Below are 17684 nucleotides of genomic sequence, written 5' to 3' on the forward strand. Positions count from 1 at the left end.
CTGTGCTCTCCAACCAAGCCATGCCCAGTTCTGAGCACTCTTTGCAAACAAGGAGGCAGTGGGGCTGCTGGGGCAGCTGTCACCAGAAACAAGAGTCATACTGTGTTCCTTCACATACTGTCCCAGCTCCGGCTCCTCAGGCAGCACAGTGAAAGCCCCCGGGGATGCTGAAAAGAAGGAACCAGTCTGGATCTGCAAACCCCATCTGGACTTGGACGGAAAGAAGCGTTTAATGCACCACAGGGATGTACAAACAGCTAAACCCCAGGTAGGCAGAGCGGCAGTTGAGGTTGGAATTTGGGAGGGAACTGATGCTGGCAGAAGATAAGAAGGTATCAGAGTAGTGAATTTAGCTTGGAGTAAGTTTTTCTTGGGAAGAACTATCTGTGTTTGCCAGCACTGTGTGTATTGACAGTCTGCAGCTGTGGACAACAGCTGAGTGTAGATCTACCTCCTGCCTTGAGCAGAAATCATAGGATTGGAAAGTACTTGTTCTGGCAAGCAAGTATAGAGAGCTGGGTGACACAGGCACAAACACAACCCAGAACCCACAGTTAATTGTTGGTGAAGATTTACCCTTTGTCCTTATTAGCTTGCCTTTAAACAGACATGATAAATGCTGTTCATTACTCAAATGTATTCTAAGGAGTCTAAACTTCCCCAGCTCACTCTTTAATCATCCTCTGGCTTACATGTTTGTCTTTCCTTCCAAGATGCTGGTAATAAATAAAGCTGTTTAAATGATCACAGTGCTGTGGCAAGCCTGCAAGCCCATACATCTTGTCTTTGGGTTGTTGGTGTTTTTTAACTGCTTCTATATTTCCTAATTTCAAAGACTTGAGAAGTTCAGTACTCCTCTGCTTGTTTTCTGCCTCATGTCTGGTGAAATGTCTGCTGACATCTTGTCTCTAGGGTTAGTGGCAGTGGCAGGCTAATAGGCAGAATAAGAGAGCAGCTGCCTGGTGTCTGGGCCACAGCACAGGGATAAGGGATAAGGGAGAAGTGCTGCTCATTTGTCTCCATCTTGTCCTCCATGACTGGACATGGAGAGAAGGTGTAAGCTTGTATCTGATGTACATTTATACCTAAGTAAAAGCTCTTTTACTTTAAGGATAATCAAACACTGGAACAACTTGCCATGAGAGTCTGTGGAAGCTCCATCCTTGGAGACACTATGGCCTTTATAATATAAAGAAAATCAGCAAGACTGAATATTCACTCCGCTGCAAAGCAAGAAACAGTGCTGGCATCAAAACCATGTTGGAGTGAAACAGGAGCCGACGTCTCAGCAGCAACAGGAGATAACAACACCCATCTATCTCCAAGATTTTTGTCAGTTTGGAAAACTGGAGGCTGGAAAGATGGCTAAAATCACCTAGGATAATCTCAGGCAAAGTACAGAAAAAATTAATTAATAACCTCCTCCTTGAACCTCTGGAATGACAGATCCGTGGCTGATTAATTGTGGCAGTGAGTTGCCCAAGATGGATCATGTCAGCTGTACTGCTTTCCATGGAGGGAGTTCAATCATTGGCTTGGAAAAGTGTTGGTAGAGAAGTTCTATGATGAAAGGGAATTTGAGTTTTAAGATATTTGGACCATTAGGAAAAAGTTATTGTGTGTAGCTTTGATTCATCAACTTGTGCTTTTAAGTTAATGAACTCTGTTTGGCAATTGCAATCTCTCCTTTTTCTGGGCTGCAAGCAGTAATCAATCAAAACCCAGCACTGAAGTGACTGGAGAAGTACCAACAGCAAACTGTGCCCTTGGCGAGGATCTGGATATTCACTGGAACCTGCAAAGAGCTCCGGCTGTCTAAGGAAACTTCCCATCTTACACACTGCTGAATCACCACCTTGGGGTTGTTCCGAGATAGACAAGAAGAATGGGCAGAACATTACCTGTCAGAGAGCTGACAAGCACTGCAGAGAAAGGAATTCCTTTACTGGGATTTTTCTGGCAAAAATCTCAAAGCTCAAGGTGCTCACCAAGTATTGGACAAGTCTTCACACGAATAGCAAATCCAAAAGCCTGAGAACTGCAAGGTCCCAGCATATGCTCTAATTATTTTCCAAGCATTCACCAGAGTTAAAACTTCTCATGAAGTTTCTCCACAGTCTTCCTTGGTCAAGCTGTAAATCAGGGATAAAATTTACTGAATGACTCCTAAACACATTAATGGAAGTATCCCAGCTATGCCACATGACTGCAGTTCTCCAGGTCCTGGGCCTGGAGCTGAGTTCCAGTGGTCTGTTCCTGCCTGGCAGTATGTTTCCATGAGCACTCAAAGCTGCACTCAGACAATCCTTTATACAGTCAAGTTGGAAAAGATTTTAATTCTTGAAAGAAAAATACCAGAACCAGCACCACCCCGAGGTATCATAGGAGAGCTTCCTGGAATTCCTTATGGATGGAAAGAAGCCTTGACAACTAACTTTTATTGATTTCTTCTTAAGGCTGGGAAAAGAGAACATTAAGTGGAGGAAAATGTTAGTTTGACTGAAAACAAAAGCAAAACTTGTTCTAAAGCCAGGACTGAGCTGGCATTTCTTTCTGCTGTCTGCAAAGGATAATAAAACAAAGCACCAGGAAAATATCACATCTCACAATCATGAGTGTGATTACATCAGACTTTCTAAATACAGCTTGATGTGCAATAAATACGTGCAATAAATACAGAAATAAACACAGGAAAAAAAATCAAAAGTCATGTGAGTTTAGGTAGTACAACTCTAAAAACCATTTGTTTTGTGCATCAACTCTTCTGCAGAGATTTTCCAACCAGAATGACAAAGTACTTCACAAACTTGAACCAGCTCCTCATCCTCTGAATGATTTGATATTTCCCTTGGAATGTGGCAGATAATTGAGTCGTGGAAATGAGCAGAGGTGAAGGAGTGATCCGGTGGCACAGGTAGGGAAGGCCTCCTCTCCTTCCTACTCAGGATGAAGGTGCACTGGCATCGAACTGCAGCAAAGCAGGCATGAGCCAGTGCTTGGATCTGCTGCAGGCACTGACCAACCTGATAAACCAATTTTGGTTTTGCCTTAGTAAAATCCCTTATTCAGGTCAGCACCACTGTTTAGGAAAGATACATCAGTGCAGGTGTGGGAACCCGTGAACATGAATTCGAGATGGTTCACTGGAATGTTTTAGGATGCTGTGAACACTCTGCCTCTGGTGGAAGTGGTGCTGGGTCTTCCCCCAAAGCAGTAAGGGCTGAAATCCTGAGTTCAGAAAGAAATTCCTGGAAGCATCTCCATTTTGACTCACCTGGACTCCTGCAAATGCAAACATTCCTCAGTCTCAGGGAAGGACATAGAAATCACGTACACATTTAGATCTCGTGCTGAATTCACTCTGTCTTAACCCCTGTCATGGCTGAGGAAGTGCTTTCTAACACATTTTCCAGACAATGCTGTTACCAACTACATGGCACTCTTCAGTTTGATTTTACTCTGGTAATAAGCCATACAACAACATCAGAGACCCTCCCGATGCTGCTCATGGCTGACCTCCTCTCTGTGAGATCTGCAAATAACCATCCATATCACCCAAAACCAACATGGCCTGTTGATCCTGACTGCTGTACCTGTCCCAGGCTACCTGGTTTCTACTGCTTTTGGCTCTGTCTTCCTCTTCCCGTTGATCCCTGCAGCTGTTCCTGGAGCATTTTATCAAGAGACAGCTCAACTTCCAAGAACACAAAGTAAATAAACCATTAATGGCGCCTGTACCAAATTAAAACCTCTCTAATCTTTGTACTTCTATCTTTATTTATTCTACTAATTTCATGGCTGGAACAAGTCTAAATATAAACAAAACGTTCTCCACTGTCCATCCACACACCCCAGAGATGTGGCTCCAAGGAAATGTGCTGACACCATTAAAGGAAACCCACAAGAGCAAAATCCAGCAGTTTTCAACCTTTCCTAAATGACCACTCAAATGTTGTGAACTGGGATGGAATCATGAATCTTCAGCCCATTAAATAACATAGAAAATGGAGCATGTTCATCATTGTCTGACACCTCTTCCCACCTCTGAGGGCTTTCAGAGGGCTTCTCCTGAGCCTCTCTCAGGGCAAGAACACAGGCAATTGGTGTTTCCTGGCCACTGTGCACTGAAATTAACACAGTGGATGGAAGACTAATTTCTTCTCTTCTAGACAAGACTGTCAAGATGGAATATCTAGAAACTCTTCATAGCAATGTGTTTTTAAGACGGTGGAGTTATCTCTTATTGAAAGTGGTTGAAAAATCCATCCAGCAACCTTTCAGAAGTGAACATCACAATGTTATGTCTGGATAGGCAGATGGAAGAATGGATGATTTCAAAGGTTCTTTGTATTTCCAAATACTGTAACTCTGCTGCCTTCCCTGTCCCTGCTCAACATCAGCCAGCCCACACTCCAAGCGCAGCCACAGAGGAAATGCATCAAGGCAGGAGTTCTTAACAGTCACTGAAAAATGAGTTCTAAAAATGGACAAATGCTTGCAGTGATCTAGACAGTAAAATACTGGGAAATACTTTTTTTCTTCTTGTACAAACAGCTTTTGAGAATGACTAATACACTATTTCCACTGGCTCCAAAACATGCAGGTACAAATTGTTGCATGAGATAAGGGCAACATCTGTTCTTCCCCAGCCTATTGCCTTAAGACTGTGAGGTTTGAAATCCCCAATTTCTATATGTTAAGGACCCATGCATGTGGTTGGTTGACCAACCATGCCTGGCCACAGAGAGGAAAGTTTCTGTTGAGAAGTTTCTTTCTTCTAACACTGCATGAAGAAGTTTAAGTCACCTGGGTCATCATGGTCCTCTTGAGGCTCCTCAGACAATCATCAAATTCAGTCTCCTTAGCAAATAGTAAAACACAGAGTAAATGTCATCGAAGTGGCAGAGCTTGTACAAAAAGCATTGTGGGTAGGAATGTTTCAGTATCCTGCCATTGTAATTTTCTGTGTCTATGACACTGTAAGCTGCTTCCACACTGCTTAATTAACACAGTCATTAACATCCTGTTACAGGAACCAGAATATGTAGCAAGTGTTCCATGGGGTTTTGCTAACTGGCTTTATTTATTCACACAGTGATGGTGAATCCATGATCACATTCCCTGAACATGTCCCATAAGGGTGGTGAAAATCTGTCTGCGGTAAGAGGATGGACCTTGCCTAAACAAGCAGCCTTTTGCATCTTGCCTCTCCCACACCCCTCCTGTATCCTTCAAGGCTAAGGGAGGCTACTGCCAGGATCTAGTTTGATCCCTGAAATGCAAGCCATGGCAATTTGGCCCAGTAACACCTACACTGAATGATATTAGGATACAGGCTGCCTTGCGGTGCTAATAAACTCTCTTCAAGTTTGACAACTGCTCATGGAACTAGAAATCTTTCATAAAAGCTTCCCGTTCTAATTTACTTATCTGAAGTGCTGAAAAATTTACAGCCTTTCTCTTGAGAGCCCGTTGCATCGGCTGCTCATCCCACCTTTAAAAACCCGTGTTATGTTCCTTAATTGCAGTTTTGTAACTCGAGGTTTCAGCCCTGGCATTTCATTATGCCTCTGCTGGGCATCGGGGATGGAACAGGCTGTTCTCTCCAGGATTCTCTCTAGCGATGTAGCTCTGAGATAGGAGTTTTGGTTGCTTCAGGCCAAAGCTCTGGTGAACCACGGACCTGCACTGGATATGCAGATGTGAGCTGCAGCTTGGTATCAGTCCCCCTTTAGCAGGTGCCTGCTGCACACACACAGACACTCGTGGCTCCCACAGGCCTGCTGCTGTTGTACGCGAGTCTCCCGCTCCTAGCACTGCCTTGCTCAGAGTTATCCTGTAACAGATGTGCCTCTGTCCCAGGGCCAATCCACCCAAGCCCATCCACTCCCAGCTCTGGCTACTCAGGTAATGTATCCTCCAGCTTCTGCTCATTCTTGTGGGGGAAGCAATAATTGCCTGAAAAGTGAACTGAAAACACAAACCTGTTTATCTGGGGGATGGAGTGAGGTGTTGTGGCAGGACAGCAGGAGCTCCCTTCCCTTTGCAGTCCCCTTGCAGTGCATCTGTGTGACTCTGCCCCTCTGCCTGTGCTTTCATACCACTCTGTGGGGCAGAGCTGACAGGCTTGGTGACTGGGTACTTCCACTTCTTTTCCATTAGATGAGTTGGGCTTTGACCCTCTGACCTCATCAGGGATCAGGTGCTGCTCCCTAAACTCCTTGTACTGGAGAAAGCATTCCCTGTTGTCAGCCAGCAAGAGTATCTCTCAGGATAGTGTATGTCTCTTACACACACACACACACAGGTTCATTCCTCCACCTGCACAGTATTCCATACTTATTTTTTCCCTCTGTTTCCTCTCCCCATACTAAAAGATAAAAAACCATCACCTCCCTTCTGGTTGTGAATACACTCAGAGATTAAAGCCAGCATGTCAGAGAGCTCAGTTTCCTGACATGCTCAGAGAGTCACAAGGCTATCTGAGAGCAAGAAGTATTATTTTCCCTGCCACGCTCACCCAGATATTCCCTTCCCACACACAATTCTCGCTAGCTTTTGCAGCTGTACGGGGTAAAATTTTTTCCAGTGGTACAAGGGTGGAAGGTGGTGACAATGAGGGACTACTGAATCTTTCAGACAAGTTGGCCTGATCTTACAGAGAATCCTATTAGCATGTTTTTTCTTGATAAAAAGCAAAACTACAAGTGAAAACTCCCAGGACACCAGTGTCAGAGTGAGATATTCATGTTTCTCTTCCTGCAGAGCCCCCATTCCTGCCCACCAGGTATATACTAGAACAGAAACTCCAGCATCATCACTGTCTTGTGGAACTGCCTCAATTACTTTATGCCTTTTAAAAGTGCACAGTCCTTGCTCCAAGGCTTTCCAGTCTAGAATAAAAGCACAGACTGCTTATTCAAACTCCCAGGAAGAGAAAATGCAAGAGATATCACAAGTCATTAGGAACAGTTCTTTGCAATTTCCACCACCATTTCATACAACCCCGATAAAAAATTCATCCAACACCACCACAGAAAAGGATTGGGTTGTTTTCTCCCCTCCTTTCTATTCCTACTGCAAGAGGCACAGGGCACATTTCTGCACAAAGAGGTTTCTTTCTTTTAGCCCTCAAACTACAGAGTTTAAAGATAACTCAGACACCTCTGGCCCCTATGGCAGCCTGCACTTTGGATGTAGCTCTGTTGTTTGACCTCCCTGACATGCCAAGATTCTTTTCCAACACCTTCCCTGGTTTGAATTTTAATTACTAAATCTACTTCTAAGATAAACATGTTGGAACAATGGCCCAAGACAGAGTTATGACACCATTTAATGCCATTTCTAATCTTGTTTCTTGTACAAATCAGTATTACCTAACACCCACTAAAAAGTTCTCATATGGGACATATGAAAGTCAAATCTCACAATTATAAGAAAAAGACACTGTGGGGAAAATACGCAAAAGCAGAACCCAGATAGCCATCTACTTTTTTTCTCCTAGGCTTCTAGGGCTGCAAAGTTATCAGTTTCCATCAGATCTCACCAAACAAATCCATCCAGTCTGAGGCTGTAACATTGCTTTCTGCTGAGACCACAGGGGCAAACAAAAGCTTTGATCAACTAACCACTGCAAACTTTTATTTATTTTTTATTTCCTTTTTACATAGCAGACATGGTTTGCAACAAAAGGTCATTTCAAAAAGCAATTTGGCCAGTGCACAGAGCAGCAATGATTTCCACAGCACACTCGGCTCGGCTGTGTCGGTGCTAGAAGGGCCTGTCCTAGGGCTACCAGGGGGGTTATGGTCATTATTGTCATTCAGATTTTTGGCTATGCTGATTTTTTCTTCAGCTTTTCAAATGGCATGGGATAGGATGGGTTGACATGGAATAAACCTCTGCCTGGGAAGTCTGGTAGGTGCCTTTCAGATGCTTTCTTGGTGCCTGCTTCACTGGCCACACTACAGAGTTCATTCTGTCCCATTTCTTACATAACTGGTAAATTTTCAATTTCAAATCCATGAGCAAACAAGTGAATTCCTAGGGACAGTGGAAGGCAACAGACCGAGTGGTGCAGCTGAGATTGGAGACAGGTCTGCCAAAGGTTTCTATCCAAGCCAGTACCATAGCACCTGGATTAACCTTGTGGCCTGACAGAAGAACAGAGTGAGTTTCTTTTCCTCTTCTCATTTTTTCTTGTTCTTCCACCTTTCAACAGTGATCTGTTATGCACTTCCATCCTTGTGCTACCGATCTGCCTCACTTGCTTCTTTGAAGGGAAATAAGAACGTGACTTTTCTCTGTCCTGGTCAGCAAATCAAAGGATTAGAGAATAAGGTGAGCTGTCCCTGGGTGTGCACATCACTCAGTATTGCAACCAAGTGACTGAGGCAAAACCATCTAATTATTTCCCCCAAAGCAGCTCCCATCTGTTGAGAATGAATATTACATCATCATCATCAAGAAGAAACCTGTACAGGGTCCAGCCAGTCTGTACTGACTGTACAGAACACAAAACAGCCCCTGACAAAGTTAAGAAGGGTGCCCCTAAGAAATGTGTAACAACCAGGAAGATCACAGGAAGTACTCTGACAGCACTGCCCCACAGAGGGAGTGCGATTTAGGATGCGTCAGGATTTCAAAGGAGACAAAAAACCTGACAAGACCATTCAAGAAAATGAATAATGACATTTGCTAGCAATTGCAGAGAAAGGCAAAAACATGCATGATTTTGAGGTTTCATAGAAACATCTAAGGTAATCTATTTCTGTTGGGTCTGGAACATCTTATGCATGAGATCCTTGATGACTTCATTGGAAATTCCTCAGACTCCATTCTCAGAGAGTTTGTAAACAATGAAAATTCACCCTTGCAGCATTTGCTACACCACAGTGGTTGGAAGAGTGAGTTCGCACTCCTTGCTGAGCCTCCTGCAGCACACCAAGAGCATGGGACACAAGACTCCAGTCCTGGAAGAGAAACAACAGATTCACTGAAAGCAGAAGGAGCCTCAGAGAACGAATAATCCATCTTTTTACCACAAACCAAGTCTAATCAAAACCAAGCATGCCTGATTTCTCTTAAAGACATCCAGGAACAGACTTCACCACCTCCCCAGATAATCTATTCCAAGGCTTTCATTGTCCTTTACCAATACTTTTTTTTTTTATGTCTTGCTTTAATCATTCTCATTGCAATTCACCCCCATTTTTTTATTTCTTTTCTTACCCAGTATGAGCCAAGAGAACAGAGTATTCCCTTCTGTGCAACAGCATTGCATGGATTTGCCACAGTTGTCTGTCTCTAGGTTATAAAGGCAAGTCAAAGGCTCTCTGATGATTTATGTTACTCTGTGTACAGGCTCTCCAGCCAGTTTGCAGTTCCTTTGAAGAGCAGCCCCCCTAAGTGATGTGATTTGAGCCTTTACCCAAACTTACTTGAGCTACAAGGACATCACTCTAACAAGACTCTCCATCCTGGGTTACAAAGGCCAACAAAATATAGTGATGCATCCAAGATGAAAATGATTAGCAAGTGGCTCAAGCCACTCAGTGACTCATTGGTAGACTAAAATGTGATGGAGTTCTGATTGATCCCATCCATGTATGTGCTAGAACCAAACTGTTCAGCTCTTCTGAATGTGAAATGGAATCTATAGCCCAATTCCCTTTGGCAAGAAAAAAGCAACTGGAAGTCTCTAGGAATCAGGAAATGAACTCCTGAATTGAATCGCATGACTACTCCATGCCATCTTTCACATGATGAAACAAATGTATCATGATTGCATTGTCCTAAACCAAGCTAATGTTCTTTCTTTCCCATGTCTTTTTTCAAAAAACCTGAATTGATACATGGCTTGGGATCACATGCTGCTCATACTGAACAGACAAAGGTTGTCAGACAGTTCAAAGACTTATTTGGAATTCCTGTTGCTGAAGTATCCAAAGTGTGTCGGGAAAACTTTTCCCTTAGGGTGTTATTGGGATCTCAGTTTCCATGACGACTTCCAGACTTGTTTAGTTTCAGCCAAGCTAATAATCTCCCTCTGTGGCATTTGATTCTTTTCCTTCTATTCCTTATCAGGAATTTTAAGATGCATGTGAGAACAGGGAAAGCAGAAAGTGACTAAATATAGTCCACAGCAGGCTGGACATGTCCAAAATCTTCAGCAAACAACTAATTTTGACTGGAGGATAATTTTCTGGCTGGGGACTCTTGTCTTTAGTTAGCAGCTGATTCAGGAAATCTGCAGCAAGAAAAGTTCTGTTCTTTCATTTGGGATTTAACTCAAAGATGGAATCAACCTGCCATGTCCAAACTGGTCAGGGAGTATCGGTGCCACTGAATCTAATGCTGCTGTGACTGAGCTTTAATTGCGCCTCTTGCTGAGGTATGCTGACCACCTAACTTACAAATCCTGTACACTAATAATTCTTCTCGAATACCTAAATCACTGATCCTGCCTGGGAAACAGGGGTGTTTTCCTTCTAGCCTAACCAACCAGTGAATTTTCTTTGGGAGAAGGTTAAAAGCAAAATAATGGGGAAAAGGAGAAAAAAAAAAGAAGTCACAGAATGCAACCAGTTCCCACCTCAGAGCACTGCTTTCTTACTTGCTGAACTACAGTGGACACCTTTGAGCATCTGCTGAAGAAAGAGATAGAAAAAGAAATCTGAAAAAACCACAACAATTTCCACTGTTAGGAATGCTTTTAGCAACCCTTCAGTGGTCTGAATTTTAGACCATTTCTCAGTTAAACTTAGCAAATTCTAAAGTTTAATTATAGACTTATTTCGTTCAGCCTGACAGCAAATTATTTCTTCAAGATTTCACCCCTCGGGGTGTACACTGGAGCATCTTTCTGGGAATGCTCCCCTTGATTTAAACATCCTACCGAGGGTGATGTGCATAGACTGCTGCAATAGGAAAAAAATCCACATCCAGCAGTCACATAAGTAGTGTGCTCCTAATTAGTATGACTAAAGCTAAAGATCAGAAATTTTCCAGATGAACATTATGGCTACACACTGTCTTGTCTTTTCCTTTTGGGAACAATCAAGGAAGCATTTAGCTAAAGCACTTGCATGGGTAATGTTGCCATCTTGCTTTCATTTTGAGTTGACAACTGTCTGCAACTTATGCACAAAATACGGAGCATAAATACTGCTCCATCGAGGGGTAACATGTTATGGTGATGTAGAATTCAAAAAAGAAGTAGGGATTAAAGGGCCATTAAGTTTTTATACTGGTTTTAATAGCACTACCTCACAAATATTCCGGTGTGCTGATGGACTGTCTCTCACCACAAACACTCAATGCAGACTCTAGGGCTCCCCAAGAGGGATAGAGCAGGATGCCAATACCTGGAAAGACTAGAGAAAATTGGACAGAAATGAAAGAAAAAAGTTAAACTTTAGGACTGTTTGTTCCACTCTCAACAAACTGAGGCATCTCAGAGGAGGGCACAGGCCTAACTTCAAACTGCCATGAAGGACTTGAGAATCAGTGAAGATCTGGCATATGAGTAGTTCTGGTCACTTTGCTCACTGCTTCCTCTTGTTTCCATGAACATTCCACACAGATCACACAGGATTAACATAAAGCATGGGGTGATCACCTTAACTTCACTCAACTTCCATCTTCCCAGTCTCTCACCCTACTACTCCCACAGCTCTCATGTCCCCTGTGTGCACAACAGCAAACTCTTACACTGGTTAAATGAGCCCAAGCATGCCTGAGCTAGGGCAAAGGGGGAGCGTGGGGTAAACTTGTGGTTCTGGGAGCAGTTCAGCACTTCTCAATGTATCTCACATTGCATGCTAGCTCAAAGAGAGCCCAGAGGTCCAGCTGCAACCTGCCTGGTCCTAGGCAGTCCACACAAAAAGAGAGCACGCAGGAGGGGACGAGCTCCTCACCCGAGCGAGTTTCCTCTGAGCTGGGTGTGAGGGCAGGCAGGTGGAGGTGAAGAAGTAAAGGGAAGGGACTCCTCGTGTAGGTTCCACGCAGAAAGTTTATTCACACCAAAGGGTAGGGATGAAGACCCGAGGATCTGCGAGTGTCCAGGGATTTTGTAGTGGGGATAGGGAAGGCGGGGATAAGGGATACAGCCAATGGGATATGGGATAGGAGGAGGGGTTGAGGGCAAGGGGACCAATGGGATTAACAGAAAGGAGGGACTAAGGGAAGGAGTCAATGGGGTGTCGAGTATTACAGAACTTTCGGGAACTTATACGTATTAAGGGAGCAAAATGTGCATAGATTTATACATAAAATAGGGAGGGGAAGACATGGACCAATCATACAAAAATATGTGAACTGTGGAACTGGGGGCTTATGGGCTCAGAGTGAGGCATTAAGCTTCGGTGCCTGACCACCACAGCTTGGTGTTGGTTGTATCCTCAGGGGTCAGCGTGGCTGCAGCCACTTGCACCACCACAAATATACTTTGCAGAAGTGTTTAAAATATCTTGAATTCTCCTTGAATTAAATCTTTCTTCAATTTTTTCTTTCTTTTGTTGTTGTTTTTCCTACCTTTGCTATTTCTGCAGCAAAGCAAAGAGTGGCAGAACCCCCCAGATTTCTTTGCTTCTACTTTTTGTGAGCCTTCTCACAAAGCCACATCACTGATCCTGTTTCCTGCATTCCCTTCACCATGGAAGTGCTGTACTTTCATTATTGTGACACTTTATTTTCCTGCTTTAAATCCTCAGTAACTCTGTGAAAGTTGAAGTGATAGTCAAAGCTAGACACACTACTTGAGGAAATGATGGCGTTTTGTGGTATCAGAAGATCATGGGCTTTGGGGACTCTAAGTTCCACAGGATTTTGCAGCCATACACACCATCTTCATCACCAGTGTCTCCCTGCCCATCCTGTTCCTATGCTGGAACAATTCCTTACCTTCTGTTCAGTTCACAAACCCTCATCCTTCCAAGCTCCTCAGGCAGTCTTACATTCTCCCATCAGTTCTTCACTGCATAGATGTCATTCTAGAACAAAAAGATGCCTTTTTCCAAAGAGGCCAGGATGCCTTTTCCATGACACAAGCATCTGTCTGTCACTGTGCACATCCGGTCCCTCAGCTGGCCCACGCTTCTGAACTCTTCTCAGTGGTGATCAGGAATTCTCACAATCCTCTGGGTTTGCTTTAGCTTCCTTTCTTTGGTTTCCTTCTTAGATGCTGAGCGTTCCTGCCAATCCATGAGCCTGTCACGATGCCTTGGCACAGTGAATACTGCAGGCTCCCATGGCTGCCTCCCTGACGTGCCTGGCCCTGCACAGCGTAGCTGCACATGTCCTGGCACCCCCTGAGCAGAGCAGCCTGGGGTTTGTTTGGCCCACCTGAGCACCCCTCTGGGGAGCCTCAGCAGGAGTCTGCCAGTCCTCCAAAATCTCCTCTCTCGCCTTAGGCAGGATTTCATTGGCAATTTGTAGGATTCAGCACAGAAGGCAGGAATTGAGGAGGATTGGCACAGAAGTACTCACCACTGCTCCTTTCAGAACTTCCTCTGCCTCTGGTGGAGCTGAGCCACTTCCAGAGGAGTCAGGGGGTTCAATACAGCACATCCAACAGCCCCCACCCCACGCCAGCTCCAAGAGCTTTAGGCTTTTCCCATCCCTGCTACAAGTTCTGAAGTGAAGCAGCCAGCCCCAGACATAAATCCACAGTGATTTATGTGCTGCTGGCAGGTTGTTGGTTTAATCTGTACAGATTCAGGTGTATGAAATTGATATGAAGGCTTTAGCTACAAAAAGATGCAATTTTACATTCCGTGTCCCTGATTGCCTTGGCATATGCTGGAGTTTGCTTAGAACTTTGAGAAGGAAATCAGTCAGCAAGTCCTGCTGCTTCCAGCTCCTCAGATCTGGCTCTTCTCCTTCCTCCATGTCTGTAACATGACCCTCTGCTACCTTCCGTTACCTTCTGCTCTTCTGCCACTGACAGATGCTTGTCCCCTTTGGGTTTTAATCTCTATTGGGTTTAGATTTCAGCTTTATTTTATCATAAACTCTGCTCTAAAGTCAGGATATCTATTATCTGTGACTCGTGTGCATGTTCCAAAATGTAATTCAGCTACAGGGCATGGTAAAGATCCATTTTTGGAAAATAAGTCCTTTTCTCACTCCAGTGTTTCTCCAGCCATGCAACAGTGTGATGGGTGTCTCCCACTGAACAATGAACCCTCTTTCATGCAGCTCCTTAGCAATGGTAGAAATCAAAATTTAAGTCTGCCTCCACATGGAAAAGGAGCCATGTGACCAAACAAGAGTAATGATGGTTAATGATCACCAGTGGGGTGTTGGCAACCACAGATCCTACTCAGGCTAACAGGAGAGGTGGTGCCCCTCATCCTGACCAACCAAAGGCACCGCTGAACGCTTTCCTGTGACAACAGTATGAACAAAAGAGACTGTCACCTGAGGTGAAATGTTGCTTTACAAGAACTAAACAAGAAATAACTGTGCCAAACCCAGACAGTTTCCTAAGAAACTGGCTACCAGTGCTCATGGGGCATTGCAGTTTTATCTGAGTTCAGGGAAGAAGGCAGCTGGAAAGCCTCAAAACTCACTGGAGGAGAGAATAAAAAGGGCTTCAGGGCACAGAACTGGCTAGGAAAGTGTGCTTGAAAACTGCCAGCATGGAAACTGCTAGCTATTGCTGACCTTTCCCTTGTTTACAGAAACAGAACTTTCAACACCTGTAACTGGGAGGGAATTAACTGAAGAAAGTTCTGACTCATATCATCATTTTCACCTCCTAAGAAAAACAATTCTGTAAGGCTTCAAGCACTCACCATGCAAGCCACAAGGCAGCATCCCTGGAGAACAAGCTGTCTCTGAGCACTGCCACCTGATTTCATTGCTGGGGTTCATTCCACATCCCTCTTCATCGCTCCCAACAGCATCCTGACACTCACAAGTTGTCTATTCATTGCTGCTGCTCCATCCCCTGGACTCCCTCCCATGCTCCTGCCTGCCAGCCTGGCAGCAGCACACAGATAGATCCTGCCTGATTTCACAGTGGATCTTTGCTTTCCATGAGGGCATTATGGATCTGTCTCATCTGTCACTGACAACACTGACTGTGCGAGGCTTGTACCGACCAGGTTCCTGTCAGACCTTTGCTGCTGAGCCGCAGCCGAGTGATGCTCCCCAGGCTCAGGAGAGCATGAGGACACTGCTCACACATGGTTGTCAGGACAGAGCAGCACTGTGGGGAGTCAGGCCTCCCTCGCTTGGGACACAGGTGAGAAAAGGACACTGTTGATGCATGCACTGCTAGGATGTTCTTGCAGGGAAAATAAACAGTGAAGCTGTTGCCCAGCCTTTCAGAGTGCTGGGAGACAAGACAGGGCTTGAGTATCACTCATTATTCAGCTTTCTGAAAAGAGCTCAGTGGAGAAAAAACAATTCATTGGTGTTGATCTTTCGGATCATTTTTTTTGCTATCCTGTGCAACCAGGGGAGCTTTAAATTTCTGCTTTCCAAACAACAAACCAGTGAGACTGAGGTTTGGATGTGATCATCTGGCACCTAGAGATGAAACCAAAATCTGCACACTTAGTGATGAAATTCCGTGTGTTGGCAGTGTCAGTGACAATCCAGCTGCAGCACAACTGCTCATGCAGCTGTCTCCATGTGCTTCTCCTGTTTCTTGAAGAAACTCAGTATTTCATCTTCCTGCAAAATATTTAACCAATTCCCTTCTCTGTACAAGGCAATTTGTGATATGGGGTAAGGAGAAAGTTCACTGGAAATAACTTAGGGGGATTTTTATAAATATCTCACTGCTACCAGGATGGGGGTTTGGGTTCTTTCCCCTTCTTTAAAGTTTATTTTATACCAAGTCTGTAACTGCGACTGCAATATTTTTTCTGCCTATAAAATACCAAAAAAATAGAACTAAAATCTGTGGGATGATGATCATGTACTTTTTTTTTAATCTGAGATAGGTTTCTTTATCTCCATTAATGCTAGACAGGGATATTTTAGAGATTCATGGCTGGATCCATGTAAAGCCAGGCACGACAAGGAGAAATACGGGCACGGTATTTCTGTTAGTGTAGTTTAATGAGCAAATGAAAAGGAGCAATCCTTTTTGTGCCCTACTCCTGCAAGAGCAATTCCATGATTATTGATTTTTCCTAGAAATAACTGTTTAATATTGAAATAGCTGCTGAGGTACAGGATGCACAATGTTCATACTGCTTGGGCTTTTTATTTCAAAGTGTTATCAGCACTCACAAATCAGAGTTAAACCACTGCCTTCCATAGGATGAGATTTAATTACAAGATTCAATTATTTCTGTATTCAATATTGATTTCTGGAGAAAGAAGTGACAGAGAAGAGGGACACAGAAGGGTGATGCAGAACCAATCACAGTTACACAAGCATCCCCAGACCCAGAAGCCAAAACATTCCTGTTTCATCATTCACAGCAAAAATATCTCAGCAATGTGAAAGTTGCTGGTTTTTTTCTTGGGTATTTAAATGATGTTAACAAATATTAGCTTATTATCCAAGCTGTTGGTGTCCTCTTGTAGGGCTTAAAAACTGACCTGCCCCAACTCTTGGGGTCATGGTCCCAGTTCCCCCACACCATTCGTGTGGAGGTAATGGGACTGACCTGAGAACTGCAGCGGTGCCAAAGCTGGAAGAGGAATCTCTCATTTTCTCTCCCAGCTTTACAGCATGCCCAGACAGGCTCTTTTAAATTAAATGCACATAGATAGGTGTGAGAAATCTCTCCACTGATATTTTTAATGTTTTTTTCTTAATTATGTAGTGCCTAGGTGTCTTGGGGTGATTTTATGATAATACTGTATTTCCCTATCATCTGCTTTATGCCCAGAAATGGATCCCATAGCTTTAAGCTGGGTCCAGGAGAGGGGGGAGAGAAGCCAGGCGAATTCTTCAGAGTGGTTTGTGTTCAAGGACTCACACACTCCCCCACGTTCTCACCACTGCAGAGCTGAGGGAGCACCTTCCTGCTTTTAGCTGGCCTGTTAGCTGAGGCAAGAAATTTTCCCAGGACTGCATACTGAAATCCTCTGGAACTTCTTCTTCTTCTTCTGGAACTGTTTGGCCTAGCTGTGATCCGAGAACCAGATCATCAGACCCCGTGGACCAGCAGGGAGGCTGAGGGAATGCTGCATCCCAACCTCGGACTTCAGGAGGGGCCAAGCCAGCTACACAGGGAACTCTACAGAGGGAACTCTAAATCCACCAGCTTTCTCTGCAATGAGGAGGTTTATTATCTAACATTACTCTGTTTTTTTTCTTTGCCCTGCCGGCACTCTGCTTGTTAAATAAATAGTTTTTTTCTCTTTCATCTGAGAAATTCCTTCTGTATCGGTGGGGGAGGCGGAGCTGAAACCTGCCTTCTTATGAGGAGACATTCATTACAGGACGTTTCCTCCTAAACTTGTCTCAAAGTGAGGCACTAGGTTAATCCTTGTGGTACATAGCTACTGTCCTTAAGAAAAATAATTTCCTCAGCCAGGCTTTCTATACACTGCCCTTCTCTGCCCCGGTGCTGTCTTGTGTAACAAGGCTGAGGGAGGAGCCCTGCTGAAGGTGGAGGAGAGAGCAGAGGGAGGGAGACTCAGCCCCGCAGAGACGCCAGTGCCATGGATGATGCCGGTTTCCCTCTCCTTGGGAACATGGCCTCTCCCCCTGA

The 17684-nt window shown here is 44.2% G+C and overlaps 1 long non-coding RNA gene across 1 annotated transcript; it reads left to right on the plus strand.

The window, feature by feature from the left end:
- The first annotated feature begins 988 nt into the window (after positions 1–988).
- On the plus strand, positions 989–17334 carry LOC108448792. Its single transcript, XR_001864817.1, has 2 exons — positions 989–15250; positions 16975–17334. It is a non-coding gene; the product is annotated as an uncharacterized LOC108448792 (long non-coding RNA).
- The last annotated feature ends 350 nt before the right edge of the window (positions 17335–17684 follow it).

Source organism: Corvus brachyrhynchos, unplaced genomic scaffold (assembly GCF_000691975.1).
Source record: "Corvus brachyrhynchos isolate BGI_N302 unplaced genomic scaffold, ASM69197v1 scaffold220, whole genome shotgun sequence".
NCBI lineage: Eukaryota > Metazoa > Chordata > Aves > Passeriformes > Corvidae > Corvus > Corvus brachyrhynchos.